This window comes from Saccopteryx leptura, chromosome 1 (genome assembly GCF_036850995.1).
Source record: "Saccopteryx leptura isolate mSacLep1 chromosome 1, mSacLep1_pri_phased_curated, whole genome shotgun sequence".
NCBI lineage: Eukaryota > Metazoa > Chordata > Mammalia > Chiroptera > Emballonuridae > Saccopteryx > Saccopteryx leptura.
The window spans coordinates 285,762,857-285,779,165 of NC_089503.1; positions in this window are offsets into that span (position 1 = coordinate 285,762,857).

A 16,309-nucleotide genomic window follows, 5' to 3' on the forward strand; every position below is an offset into this window, starting at 1 on the left:
ATTCCTAAGACTCAAACTAGACAGTTTTATTTTATTTGAAAATCCCCAAATATCCTCAACCATTTATAGTCATTCTACCAGCTGATTTGATCTAACAGTTAGATTCTAACTGATGAATTTGTTTCATTCAAAAGTATAGTATCTACTATAGTATTCACACACTATTCTAAGCACTGGAAATGCCCAGAGGAAATGACACTGACTCCTAAGGGGAATCATATATACAGATAAATATCATGAGATCTTTACTATGTAGACACAGACACTAAGCATGAAAGAAATATAATACAGCCTGACCAGGCAGTGGCACAGTGGATAAATTGTCAAACTGGGACGCAGAGGACATAGGTGCGAAAACTCAAGGTTGCCGGCTAACGTACAGGCTCACCTGGTTTGAGTGTGGGATCGCTGGCTTGAGCGTGGGATCATAGACATGACCCCATGGTTGCTGGCTTGAGCCCAAGGTCGCTGGCTTGAGCAAGGGGTCACTTACTCTGCTGTAGACCCCCAGTCAAGGCACATATGAGAAAGCAGTCAATGAACAACTAAAGAGCTGCAATGAATAATTGATGCTTTTCATCTGTCTCCTTTCCTGTCTATACCTATCTGTCCCTCTCTCTGTCTCTCTCTCTCTGTCACCAAAAATAAATAAATAAATAACTCTACTTTGTTAGATGTTAATCTAGTTGGAGGATTGTGGAAAGATCCAAGAGTTCTCCAGCCAGGGACTGACGCATACTCGGTGGTGGGAGTAGTATTCAGGTGTGGGGCAACTTTTTACCAATAGTACTGAAGGATTTCCACATCTTATTCATCATTGTGGCCTTATTTACACAGACTAAATATGCTTCTAGAAAAAGATGCTGGAGTAAAAATAGATCTCAATACTTCTAACAGAAAACAATTTTTGAAAAAGCAAAGACACCTAAAATAATAAACATAAATAAATGATTTTCAGTTCTAGCAATTGAGCAGAAAGTTAACAAGGAAAATAGAACTATTGAAAAAAAGCCTAAACTCAAAAAAGGAACAACTGAAAAGGAAAACTGAAAGTTCTAAAAACTATAATATAGAGAAAGCCTAGCATAGTACTTGAAGACTTACTACCTAAATTTGAATTTTGTCTCTGCTTCTTACTTGCTGCATGTTCTAAAATTCTCTGCAGATGGCTCCTGAAATGTAAAATGGGGATGATAAAAATAACTTTTATCAGGAAAAATTTTTATGAAAATTAAATTCTGGTAAAACTTCAAGCAATACTGGTTATATAATAATATTTCCGTACGTGTTAGGTAATAGTAATCATAGGAATAATAGTAGTTGTAATAACAGTAGTAGCAGTACTTGTCAGCATATTCATTGTACAGAGCTCAGCTTGAGCAGTTTCTTGTTTCTTTTTTGACAGAGACAGAGAAAGTCAGAGACAGGGACAGATAGAAACAGACAGAAAGGGAGAGAAATGAGAAGCATGAATTCTTTGTTGGAGCTCCTTAATTGTTCATTGATTGCATTCTCATGGGTACTGTTGATCAAATAAGTTTGTAAATATATATGTTTGCTCGCTTATAGTTTGCATTGGGTGTGGGAGACAGGTTGTAAGATGGCAAGGTCCTTATAGCCTAAGGCTTAGTTTTAAGACTAATCCTTTCCCATCCTTTTAATACTAAGATCTTCTCAACACTAAGCTTTTCCCCACACCCTTGACTGTTGCATGATGTGGGGTGGTGCACTCTCATGAGGAATCCAATTATGCCTCAGATAAGTGACTTTGTATCAAAAACTTCCTTGTTTGTATATTGGATTAAAGGTTTTGATTTCTACACTATAAAATGGGGCAGAGGAGCCCATGCTGAAGGAGGGCAGAGAAAGGCCACGTGGAGGAGAGGAGAGGCAGCAAGATGGCGAAGTGCTGAAGGAGAAGTCAGTTTGTGTAGAAAGAAGGAGATGGGGAACAGAGGTGAATAAGTCTGGTGAGGTAGAAACCTTTGATTCTAAGAAATTCAGATGAGTCAGTGGCTTTGGGAGCTCTGAATGGAAAAGGAAGTGTTTTCCCACTGTGTGTATTTCTCGCCCGCTGAGTGCAAGCTAGGATTAAAACTAATGGCCCACCAGTTCTTGACTCCATTGTTTCATTACTGTCTGTCTGAATCAAATGCAAACCTGCCCAGGCCAGGCAGCTCTGATGGTGGCTGTGCCTACTGCCTTACATTACCTTGACCATGGGTACTACAGCAGAGCGAGTGATTCCTTGCTCAAACCAGTGACCTTAGGCTCAAGCCAGCGACCTTGGGCTTCAAACCAGCGACCTTGGGCTTCAAGCCAGTGACCTTTAGGCTCAAGCCAGCACCCATAGGATCATGTCTATGATCCCACATTCAAGCTGATGAGCCAGCACTCAAACCAGATGAACCCACGCTGAAGCTAGCAACTTCAGGGTTTTGTACCTGGATCTCCCATCCCAGTCTGCCACTCTATCCATTGTGTCACTGCCTGGTCAGGCAAGCAGTTTCTATCTGAACATTCTACGCTGCCTTTAAGAAAGAATATGAATTAAATGTTATCTGATAATTTGTATTATTATTTTTTTAATTTGCAGAAAAGTATACTGACATGTTAGGTAAGCAAACTTGGAAAAATTCAAGAAACAACTTTTGGGGATAGGAAGTGTGGTAAACTAAGGTGATCAATCGACCTCCTTCAGGGAGGACAGTCCTTCTTTTATAAGTTCCGTTCTCCCTCAAAAAGTGTCCTCCTACATGTCCTCCTTTTTGATATTTGAAAACTAATCTGTAAATATCTATATTTGATGGATGCAGAGTTGATCCACTGCATGTGATGTGACGTATTTGTATTTGACATGACCATTCGTAAAGGATCAGTTCAGTGAGGCAAGATGCAATTAGGAGATGCATGCTCTCTGCATGACAGACCTTGAGAGAGCACACTATATGCCAAGTGCGCAAACGGCTTTGTTTACTTATTACTGAAACATGACGTGGTACATACAACATTGTAAACTCACGATTATTTCTTTCTCAGTGAATATTCAATCATAGACAGGTAAGCACAATTCACATTTTCTTAATTCATTATCTATTTAATAATTTCCAAATATGTATAATTTTATTTACAAGTATTTTTCTGAAATTTGAGTTTTAAAGTGGAAATCTAACCTCAAATTATATCTATTAATAATGTATTTTGATTAAATAGTTGCATAAAACAGATGTTTTTTAATTAGAAAATGATAAATACAACCAAATAGCACTCCAAATTAGTGGTTTTGTTTGATATTTAGTTTTACTAAATTAGAACTTTTTTCTTACAATTATTAAAAATTAATAGGCATGTGAGCATAATTATAATATAAAACATTACAAATGTTTTATTATGCATTTATTATATTATAACATACTATTGTTGCAATGAGTAAAATGTTTCTTTTATTTATGATATTGTTTTCTTCAATTTATTTTTGTCCTCCTTTTCATTGTAAAAAAGTTGGTCACCTTAGGTAAACAGACTTCTGAGATGATCTTCACCCCTTTGTGTTCGCACCCTGTATAATCCTCTTTCTTTGAACGTGGATAGAACCTATGACTTCCTTCTAGCCAATAAATATGGCAAAGGTGAATGGATTTTACAGGTGTAATTAAAGCCCCAAATAAACCATTTTTGTGTTAACAAAAAGGGAGATTATTTAGGGTAAATCTGACTTAATCTAGAAAAAGCCCTTTAAAAAAAGAAATTGGCCAGAGAATGGGGTTGGGACTGAATGAAAAAGGTAAAATGATTAAGCAAAAAAAAAAACCAATCAAACAAAAAAGCTCATAAACACAAAGTCCTTGTGGTAATTATGGGAGGGAAAACAGGCTGGGAATAGGTAGGAAAAAATAAATGGTGATGGAGGGAAACTTGGGGTGATAAACTGTGTGCAATGCAGTGCACAGATGGTGTATTATGGAATGGTACAGCTGAAACCTATGGAATTTAATTAACAAATGTCACCCCATAAGTCCAATTTTTAAAATAATAATAATAAGTAAATAAATAATAAGGAACTGAGCCTTCACTGAAGATAGAGATTCTCCTTGCTGGCTTGATGAACTAAGCATCCATGTTGAAGAAGCTGATGTGGAAAGATACTATCAATACAAAAGACCTATAGAATTTTGGATAGCTTCTAGGAACTGAAGGTAGACTTCAGCCAATAGCCAGCAAAAAAGCTAGGGTTATCAATTGTGTAGCCATAAGGAAATAAATTCTACCAACAAACAAAGTAAGCTTGGAAACAGTGTGTCATTCAGAATCTGACACTCAGCACTACTATAATGGGAACTACAACCTTAAACATCTGTTCCAGTATTATTCAAAGGTTTATGAGAATCTCCCATATATCTTGCTCTGTGTCCTGAAAAAGCAAATATCAGAATGCTGTGAAGTTTGAGATACACCCTCAATTTAGTATGTAAATTTTGAGCAGCAAGATAACTCACTTAAGAAAAAGTAAACTCAGATTCTTCTTCTCTATTAGTACAGATTCAATAGAGTTTTGCAAAATAAAGTCATTTCCCAGTAGTATTAAGCCTCCATTATCTTGTTTGTTTGCATGTTCTAGTTTATGTTTCTGTGGGTACTCAGAACTTATTGCAGCATTCTCTACATTTATATATAAAGTTTTGGGGAAAATTTTTGAAATATTAAATCATCCATGTTACTCTTATATTTGGATACCATACATGTAGATGTTTATGTAACACAAAAAATTATAATATTTATTTTGAAAATTAACTAAATTACATTAAATTCTAGACTTGTAAATGATTGCATTCTAATAAAAATATTTGATTCCTGAACAAGTGGGTCAAGGGAGAAATCAAAAGAGAAATTTAAAAATACTTTGAAACAAATGAAAATAGAATTACAACAAATCAAAGCATTTGGGGTGCAGCCACGACAATTCTAAGAGCAATAAATGCCTTCACCAAGAAACAAGAAAAGCATCAAACAACCTAACTTTATATGGTTTATTTATTTTTTAACAGAGAAAGTCAGAGAGAGGGACAGATAAGGACAGACAGGCAAAAAGGGAGACAGGTGAGAAGCATCAATTCTTCGTTGCAGCTCCTTAGTTGTTCATTGATTGCTTTCTCAATGACCTGGGGCTACAGCAGAGCAAGTGACCCCTTGTTCAAGCCAGCGACTTTGGGCTCAAGCCAGCAACCTTGGGCTTCAAGCCAGTGACCTTTGGACTCAAGCCAGTGACTATGGAGTCATGTCTATGATCCCACAGTCAAGCCAGCAACCCCACGCTCAAGCTGGTGAGACCACACTCAAGCTGAATGAGCCTATGCTCAAGCCGGCGACCTTGAGGTTTCAAACCTGGGTCCTTGCATCCCAGTATGACACTCTATCCACTGTGCAACCACCTGGTCAGGCCTAACTTTATACTTAAAGGAACTAGAAAATATAACCAAACAATGCCCAAAGTTAGCAAGAAGGAAGGAAATAACAAATATCAGAGTGGAGATAAATGAAATAAAGACTAAAAAGGCAACAGGAAAGAACATAGAAGTTAAAAGCCAGTTTCTTGAAAAAAATTGATACACATTTAGCTAGACTCATGAAGAAATAGAGCACTCAAATAAATGAAATCAATAATGAAAGAAAAGTTGTTATAACTCATACTGCAGAAATACAAAGAATCATAAGACACTACCTCATATAATTATATGGCAACAGGTTGGACAATCTAGAAGAAATTGATAAATTACTAGAAACATACAACCTACTAGAACTGAAGCATGAAAAAATAGAAAATCTGAACACCAATTGCTAGTAAGGAGATCGAAGTATAGTAATCAAAACCTCCCAACAGCAAAAGTCTAGAACCAGACAGCTTTGCCTGTGAATTCTGCTAAACATATAAAGATGAATTAATATCAATTCTTTTTTATTGATTTTAATTTATTGTGTTTACATAGATTTTAGTGTCCCTCTGAATGGATCCCCCTCCCCCATGATCCCCTGAACATCCCTCTTACCCCCCTCCCCCCAATGCCCTCTCCCCTTCCCTCCAGTATTTGTTTTTCTGCTCTCTATAACGCTGTGTTATGTCCATATAATTTCACCAATCTCTTTTCCTTCTCTGATCCCCTCCTATCATCCCCTTTCCCTCTGTCCCCTTTTCTTCTGGTCTCTTTGATTTCACCTCTGTCTCTATTCCATTCCTCAGTTCACATTGTTCATTGGATTCCTCAAATGAGTCAAGTCATATGATATTTTTCTTTCTCTGCCTGGCTTATTTCACTTAACATAATAGTTTCCAGGTTTATTCATGTTGTCACAAAAGGTAAGATTTTCTTCTTTTTCATGGCCCCCTAGTATTCCATTGTGTATATGTACCACTGCTTTTTAATCCACTCGTCCACTGACAGACACTTGGACTTTTTCCAGATCTTGGCTATTGTAAACAATGCTGCCATAAACATGGGGGTGCATTTCTTCTTTTCTTTTTTTTTTTTTTTTAAACTTTTTTTTTTTAATTTTTATTTTATTTATTCATTTTAGAGAGGAGAGAGAGACAGGGGGTAGGAGCTGGAAGCATCAACTCCCATATGTACCTTGACCAGGCAAGCCCAGGGTTTCGAACCGGTGACCTCAGCATTTCCAGGTCGACGCTCCATCCACTGCGCTACCACAGGTCAGGCCCATTTCTTTTTTTCAATCAGTGATGTGGTGTTCGTGGGATATATTCCTAAGAGTGGGGTGGCTGAGTCAAAAGGCAGTTTCATTTTTAACTTTTTGAGGAATCTCCATACTGTTTTCCACAGTGGCTGCACCAGACTGCATTCCCACCAGCAGTGCAGAAGGGTCCTTTTCTTCACATCCTCACCAGCACTTATTATGTGTTGTTTTGTTAATGAGCACCATTCTCACAGGTGTGAGGTGGTATCTCATTGTGGTTTTAATTTGCATTTCTCTAATGACTAGTGATGTTGAACAGTTTTTCATCTGCCTATTGGCCATCTGTATGTCCTCTTTGGAGAAGTGTCTATTCATTTCTTTCACCCATTTTTGATTGGATTGTTTATCTTCCTGGTGTTGAGTATTACAAGTTCTTTATAAACTTTGGTTATTAACCCCTTATCAGACATATTGTCGAATATGTTCTCCCATTGTGTTGTCTTTTTATTTTTTTTTCATATTGTCTTTAGCTGTGCAAAAGCTGTTTAGTTTGATATAGTCCCGCTTGTTCATCCTGTCCTTTATTTCACTTGCCCGTGGAGATAAATCAGCAAATATATTGCTGCAAGATGTGTCGAAGAGCTTACTGCCTATGTTTTCTTCTAAGATGCTTATGGTTTCCTGGCTTACATTTAAGTCTTTTATCCATTTTGAGTTTATTTTTATGAGTGATGTAAGTTGGTGGTCTAGTTTCATTTTTTTGAAGGTAGTTGTCCAATTTTCCCAACACCATTTGTTAAAGAGACTGTCTTTACTCCATTGTGTGCTCTTACCTCCTTTGTCAAATATCGATTGTCCATAAAGGTATGGGTTTATTTCAGTGTTCTCTGATCTGTTCCAATGATCTATATGCGTGTTCTTATGCCAGTACCAAGCTGTTTTGAGTACAATGGCCTTGTAATATAACTTGATATCAAGAAGTGTGATACCTCCAACTTTATTCTTTGTTTTCAAGATTGTTGAGGCTATTTGTGTTCTTTTCAGATTGCATATAAATTTTGGTAGTATTTGTTCTATATCTTTGAAGTATGTCTTGGTATTTTAATGGTAATTGCATTGAATTTATAAATTGCTTTGGGTAATATAGACATTTTAATGATGTTTATTCTTCCTATCCATGAATACGGTATATGCGTCAACTTGTTTGTATCTTTCTTGATTTCTTTTATCAATGTTTTATAATTTTCCAAGTACAAGTCTTTTACCTCCTTGGTTAAATTTACTCCTAGGTACTTTATTTTTTGTTGTTGCAATAGTGAAGGGGACTGTTTTCTAAATTTCTCTGTCAGACAGTTTATTCTTAGTTTATAAAAATGCCACTGATTTCTGAATATTAATTTTATATCCTATCACCTAGCTAAATTCATTTATCAGGTCCAGTAGTTTTTTGACTGAGACTTTAGGGTTTTCTATGTACAGTTTTATATCATCAGCAAATAATGAGAGTTTTAGTTCTTCTTTTCCAATTTGGATGCCTTTTATTTCTTCTTCTTTCTGATTGCTGTGGCTAGGACTTCCAGAACTATGTTAAATACGAGTGGTGAAAGGGGGCACCCCTGCCTTGTTCCTGATCTTAAGGATATTGTTTTAACTTTTGCCCATTGAGTATGATGTTGGCTGTGGGTTTGTCATAGATGGCCTTTATAATGTTGAGGTATGTTCCCTGTACTCCTACTTTGCTGAGAGTTTTGATCATAAATGGGTGCTGAATTTTATGAAATGCTTTTTCTTCATCTATTGAAATTATCATGTGGTTTTTCTCCTTCTTTTTGTTTACATGATGAATCACATCTATTGATTTGCAAATATTATACCAGCCTTGCCTCCCCAGTATAAATCCCACTTGATCATGATGTATGATTTTTTCATGTTTTGCTGGATCTGGTTTGCTAATATTTTGTTGAGAATTTTAGCATCTAAATTCATCAGGGATATTGGCCTATAGTTTTCTTTCTTTGTATTGTCATTGCCTGGTTTTGGAATCAGAATTATGCTCGCCTCATAAAAGAAGCTTGAAAGTTTTCCCTCCTCTTGAAATTTTTGAAATAGCTTGAGGAGAGGAGTTAGTTCTCTTTGAATATTTGGTAGAATTAGCCTTTGAAGCCATCTGGCCCAGGACTTTTGTTTGCTGGGAGTTTTTTGATAACTGTTTTGATCTCATTTGTTGTAATCTGTCTTTTTAGGTTCTCTGATTCTTCCAGATTAATTTTTGAAAGATTATATGTTTCAAGGAACTTGTCCATTTCACCTAGGTTGTCTAATTTTTTTGGCGTACAGTTCTTCATAGTATTCTTACAATCCTTTGTATTTCTGCTGTGTCAGTTGTTACTTCTCCACTCTCATTTCTAATTTTATTTACTTAATTCCTCTCTCTTTTTTTCTTGGTGAGTCTAGTTAAAGGTTCATCAATTTTTTATCTTTTCAAAGAACCAGCTCTTGGTTTCATTGATTCTCTGTATTGTTTTCTTAGCCTCTATGTCATTTAGTTCCACTCTGATATCTATTATTTCCTTCTTTCTACTACCTCTGGGCTTTACTTGCTGTTCTTTTTCTAGTTCTTTTAGATGCAAGGTTAAATTGTTTATTTGAGCTTTTTCTAGCTTCTTAAGGTATGCCTGTGTAATGCTATGAACTTCCTTTTTAGGACTGCTCTTACAGTGTCCCATAAATTTTGAGTTGTTGTTTGTTCATTTTTATTTATTTCAAGGAAATTTTTTATTTCTTCCTTGATCGCATTGTTAACACATTCATTATTTAATAACATGCTATTTAGTTTCCAAGTCTTTGAGTGTTTTTCAGTTTTTCTATTGTAGTTGATTTCCAGTTTCATGCCATTGTGATCTGAGAAGATGCTTGATATGATTTCAATCTTCTTAAATTTATTAAGACTCATTTTGTGTCCTAACATGTGGTCTATCCTAGAGAATGTACCATGAGCACTTAAAAGAATGTATATTCTGCTGCTTTGGGGTGAAAGGTTCTGAAGATATCTATTAAATCCAGTTGATCTAGTATGTTCTTTAAGTCTGCTTGCTGTTTCTTTGTTAATTTTCTTTCTTGAGGATCTATTCAGTGCTATTAGTGGGGTATTGAAATCCCCTACTATTATAGTATTTCTGTTGATCTTGCCCTTTATGTCCATCAAAATCTGCTTTATATTTTTCGGTGTTTCTATATTAGGTTCATAGATATTTATAATGGTTATATCTTCCTGTTGGATTGCTCCCTTTATCATTATGTAGTGACCTTCTTTATCCCTTAGTATAGCCTTTGTTTTATAGTCTATTTTGTCAGATATAAGTATTGTTACCCCAGCTTTTTTTTTTTATTTCCATTTGCATGAAATATTTTTTCCAACCTTTACTTTCAGTCTATGTGTATCTTTTGTTTTGAGGTGGGTCTCTTGTAGACAGCATATGTATGGGTCCTGTTTTCTTATCCATGCAGCTACCCTGTGTCTTTTGATTGGAGCATTTAATCCATTTACATTTAAGGTTATTATTGATATATAGTTGTTTATTGCCATTTTATTCTTTAAATCTACATTCCTCTTTTACTGGATTCCAACTCCCCTTTGTTCTGTTTACAACAGGCCCCTTAACATTTCTTGCAGCATTGGTTTGGTTGTAATGAATTCCTTGATTTTTTTTTTTTTTTTTTTTTTTTTTTTGGTCTGGGAAGCTTTTTATTTCTCCTTCAATTTTAAATGACAGTCTTGCTGAATAAACAAGTCTTGGTTGTAAGTCCTTGTTCTGCATTACTTTGAATATTTCTTGCCATTCCCTTCTGGCCTAAACTGTTTCTGTTGAGAAGTTGGATGTCATCCTTATTGGGGCTCCTTTGTAAGTGATTGACTGATTTTCTCTTGCAGATAAAGAAAAATCTTTATCTCTTAGCTTTGGTATTTTAATTATGATGTGTCTTGGTGTAGGTCTTTTTGGGTTCCATTTTAAGGGGATTCTCTGTGCTTCTTGAACTTGTGTGACTTTTTCCTGCATCATTAGGGAAGTTTTCAGCTGATTTCTTCAGTCAGGTTCTTTATCCCTTGTTCTTTCTCTTCTCCTTCAGGAACCCCTATTATGAGGATGTTGTTTCTCTTCATGTTGTAACAGACTTTTAGATCCTCTTAGAGTTTCCTCAGACTTTTGGATCCTCTTTTCTTTTTTGCTGTTCTGCTTCTGTACTTTCGCTTATCTTGCCCTCTAAATTTTCTGATTTGATCCTCTGCTTTGTCCAGCCTGCTTTTAATTCTTTCTAGTGTAAACTTCATTTCTGATCTTGTGTTTGTCATTTCTGTCTGATTCTTTTTTATGATTTCAATGTCCTTTTTGATGCCAGTTATCTCTTTATTTAGGTGCTCATTGTGTCTTCTATTTTTTCTTTAAGATCCTTGAGCATCCTAACAATCATTATTCTAAACTCTGCATCTGGTATCTCTTTTATTTCTATTTCATTCAGTTCTTTTTCTGGGGATTTCTCTTGTTGATTCATTTGAATTGCACTTCTCTGTCTTCCCATTTTGTCTCTGAATAGACTAGATACCAATCTAACTACTGTTGTTAGGTCCTGAGCTGATGCTCTCCATACCTGGCCACTGGATGTACCAGCCCTGGACCTCCCTGGCTGGAACTTGGTGTAGACCAGTGGGGTCACTGCTTTTGACTGGCCCTTAGCAACCTTCTTGGAGCTACAGGTGATACAGAATTTGCGTCTGCCTCTGCTCAGCCCTGATGATGTTGTAACTATCAGCTGCACTCCTAGTCTGGCTTTTATCTACTCTTGGCCAATGTTTGTGGCCTCTCTATTCCTGATGTGAGGTCTTTCTGCCAGCCCCCCTATGCCTCTGCATCCTAAGGCACTCAGGCACTAGTGCGGGCTCGCGGGCCGCAGCTCGGGCTGCTCTGTGGGTGCAGGGACTCCTTGCCTCACTGGGCTTCACCCCTGTGGGCATGTGGGATGCCTTTTGGGCTCTACCCCTCTCCTTCACAGCATGGGTGACTGGGCTCCACCCTCTGTGGGTGCTTGGGCTGCCTCTCCAGGCTCTGTCACCTGCAGGTGCATGGGAAGATTCTCTGGGCTCCAGCCCTCGCCATCTCCATGTGGGCCACCTGGCTCCAGCCCTGCGGTGCACGGAACCCCTCACCAAGCCCCACCTCCTGCGTGCACACAGGATGCCTCACCCTGCTGGGGTCCACCTTGTGCCTGAGCTGGGGACGCCTTGCCCTGCAGGGCTCTGCCCTTATGGTTGCATGGGAGGCCTCTCCAGGTTTTGTCTCCTGCCACTTCTGCATGGACTGCCTCACTGAGCTCTGCCCCTGACTGCCGCATGGGCCAAGCGCCATGGCTGCCTTTAAAGCCGGGCCTTCCTGCTTTTCAGAGAGTGCTCAGCAGATTGGGGGAGCATGTAGCCCAGACCTCAACACTCAAATCCTGTGTCCCTGATGCACCCCCTGCTTCTATGTTTCTCTGTGCACTGACTGGAGCAGGAGAGTCTCTGTTGGGTGGGGTAATTGCTTCTCTTTGCTGGCTTGATTCTCCCAGGAAGAATGGGAACTTTAGGTTTGGGGAGTGACCCTGTACAGAGATCAGGGTGGCTGTTCCCCATAGTCTCTCCCTGTGCCTCCAAGATTACACTCTCCTCTTGCCACTCCAGTCCTCTCAGCTCTCTGCTCCCAGAGCCCTGGGTAAGTGGCTGTGAACAAAGTTTTCTGTGCAGACCTTTTAAGATGAAACCTGGGTCTGAGAGTTCTGTTGTCTCTCTCTTGCAAACAGTAACCCGGCTCTTCTTTTAGCTAACTACTGTTCATACAACTCCTCTAGTCTCTGGGGCTCCAGGCTGGGGCTCCGGTCCTAGGGTTGAGGGTCCACTCTTCTCCCAGAAACCCACTCCACTGTGAGAGACCCTCCAGGCCGCCACTCCCTCCTGGGAATAGGGCAGCTCTTTCTGCATCTCTGCCTTTCCTACCAGCTCAGTGTAGTTCATTCAGTGATGCTTGGTTATAGATTCCTCTTAGTTTAGTCCAAAATTGGTTTTTCAAGATGATTGCTCCTAAATTAAGTTGTAATCCACTTTGGTTCTGGGAGGTGGAAGTTGTAACATCTGCTTACTCTGTTGCCATTTTCCCCCCCAATATCAATTCTTCTCAAAAAATTTTTTTAAATAAAAGAGCGGGGAATACTTCCAAATTCATTTTAGGAAACCATCATTAACCTGAAACCTGACAAGGACACCAAAAGATAAGTACAAGCCAATATCCTGGATGAGCTTAGATTCAAAAATCTTCAGCAAAATGTTAGCAAAGCTTATTCAACAATATAGTTAGAAAGATCACACACCATTATTAAGTGGAATTTATTCTAGGGATATAAGGATGATGCAAATCAATCAATGTGATATACCATATTAACAAAATGAAGGATAAAAATAAAGTGGTCATCACAATTGATGCAGAAAAATTTTTTTTAATTAAGCATTAATTTATGGTGAAATCTCAACAAAATAGGTAGAGAGGGAACTTAATATAATGAAGGCCATGCATGACAAACCCATAGCTAACATCATCAATGGTGAAAATCTGAAAGCTTTTTCTCTAAAATCAAAAACAAAACTAAGATGCCCACTCTCAACATTTTTATTCTACATAGTATTAGAAGTCCTAGCCACAGTAATTATAACTTTTATTTCTTATCACCTGAACTGGTCTCCAGGTCTGTCTCAAGCCCCATGATGGAGGGGGTGGTTTTATTGTCCTTGTGGTCTTCAAATGAGACCATTGTTTCATGGTGCCTGGCCTAGCATTGGCAGAAATGCAGTTTTCAGCAGCCTCTTCCAGGATGTCCCATGTGTTTATTTTTGCCTTTGTTGGCTTTGTTTTTGGTGTCAAGTCTGAAAAAACAAACAAACTATTGCTAAGAAATAAAAATTAAAAAGAATAAAAGGCATTCAACTTAGAAAAAAGGAAGTAAAACTGTCAGTATTTGTGTATGACTTCATATATTATACATACAAAACCCTAAAGACTTTACCAAAAAAGTGTTCAAAGCAATAAATGAATTCAATAAAGGTGCAGAATATAAAATAAATATGAAAAAAATCTGTTGCAGTTTTATATACCAATAACAAACTATCAGAAAAAGAAATTAAGGAAATAATTTTATTTAGAGTTATATTGAAAAGAATGAAATACTAAAAAACTTAACTAAGGAAGTGAAAGATCTGTTCATTCAATATTATAAAACAATAGTGAACAAAGTTGAAGAACACTGGTTTAGGAAACCCAGAAATAAACCCACACCTATATGTTTAATTCATTATTACAAAGAAGCCTAGATAACAAGCAATGGGGAAAGAATAGTCTCTTCAATAAATGGTATTGGAAAATCTGGACACTCATATGCAAAGGGATGAAACTGAACCAAAATTATGCATATGGTGTAGGACCATACATAAAAATTAACTCAAAATGGATTAAAGACCTGAACATAAAACTGAAACCATAAAACTTCTAGAAGGGAACATAAGTGGTGAGAGATTCTTGCCATCAGTCTTAGCAATAGTTCGGAGGTTTTTTGGACTTGACACCAAAAGCAATTCAGCAAGGGCAAAAATAAATACGTGGGACATCCTGGAAGAGGCTGCTGAAAACTGCCCTTCTGCTAATGCTAGGCCAGGCACCATGGCACAATGGTCTCATCTGAAGACCCCAGGAACAAGAAAGCCACCCCCACCATTGTGGGGCTTGAGACAGAACTGGAGATCAGTTCAGGTGGGAAGCCAGCCCATCAGAAGGCTGAAGCTCATCTAATTTTTTTTTTTGTTTTTTCTGTATTTTTCTGAAGCCGGAAACGGGGAGAGACAGTCAGACAGACTCCTGCATGCGCCTGACCGGGATCCACCCGGCACGCCCACCAGGGGGCGATGCTCTGCCCACCAGGGGGCGATGCGCTGCCCCTCCGGGGCGTTGCTCTGTTGCGACCAGAGCCACTCAAGCGCCTGGTGCAGAGGCCGAGGAGCCATCCCCAGCACCCAGGCCATCTTTGCTCCAGTGGAGCCTCGGCTGCGGGAGGGGAAGAGAGAGACAGAGAGGAAGGAGAGGGGGAGGGGTGGAGAAGCAGATGGGTGCTTCTCCTGTGTGCCCTGGCTGGGAATCAAACCCGGGACTTCTGCACGCCAGGCCGACGCTCTACCACTGAGCCAACCGGCCAGGGCCTCATGTAATTTTTGTTATCAATTGTGCTCATGGGAAACAGCTTTCCCTGGCAGCACCCACAATGGCACCCCAAGCCCCCAGTTCCAACTTCCTTTATCTTGTTCTGTGAGGAAAGCCAGCCCCATATGACTTAGGAGGCCCTCTGGGTGGACGATGCCTTGCCTAGGCAAGTGGTACCCTGCCACTCTTCAGAGGGACTGTGGCTCTAGCATCCTCCTCAGTCATGCCACACTGCCCCCAGGGGGTCCTAAAGCCAAGGGGAGCCCCTCAAACACAGTGCCTTTAAGGTCTTTGGCCTGGGAACAGTCATGGGCTTGCTCAAAGCTTTCTCCTCCTGTGACTGTGGGCAGGCAGATTAACTGGAAGAACCTGATCATGGGAAGAGGGAGTTGGCAAAACAGGGTCAAGTGTCCACGGATTGCAATTTCCAGAGCCAACTCCCTCTTTGCCAAGATCTGCAGAATGTCAGGAAAGACACCACAGCTTTCTTGGAGCTTATATTCTTGGAGTGGGGATGGGGTTGGGGGAGAGGAGGACAGAACGGTTAAACAACCAAATAAATAAACATGATTTTGAACAGTAAAGTAATAATAATAATAATAATAAACAGCTGGGACCACATCAAACTGAAAAGTCTTTGCACAACTCCAAAATTATCAACAAAATGAAAAGGCAGCCTGCAGGATAGGAGAAAGTATTTACAAATCATATATTTGATAAGGGCTTTAATATCCAAACTATATAAAAAACTAAAAGCAAAAAAATACAACAATCAAATTTAAAAATGGTTAGACAATCTTAATAGACAGTTTTTACCAAAGAATAGAGATGGCCAACAGATACATGAAAAGGTATACTAATTACTAATCACTGGGGAAATGCAAATCAAAACTACAATAAGCTATCATCTCACACCTATTAAAATGGCTATTATCAAAAAGACAAAAAATAATAAGTGTTGGCAAAAATATAGAGAAAAGGGAACCCCCATGCTCTGTTGGTGGGAATGTAAATTGGTGTAGCTATTTTTGGAAAACAGTATGTAGGTTACTCAAAAAATTAAAAATAGAACTACCATATGATTCTGTAATTCCACTTCTAAGTATTTATCCAAAGAAAATTCAAACTCTAAATCCAAAAGATATATGCACTCCCATGGACATTGCAGCATTATTTACAATAGCCAAGACATGGAAGCAAACTAAGTGTCTTCAGTGAATGAATGTGGAAATAGTATGTGGTATATATACCTAAATGGAATATTGATAAGCCATAAAAAGAATGAAATCTTTCTGTATGTGACAATATGAATGGACCTTGGTGGTGGCATTTTAGTTAGTGAAATAAGTCAC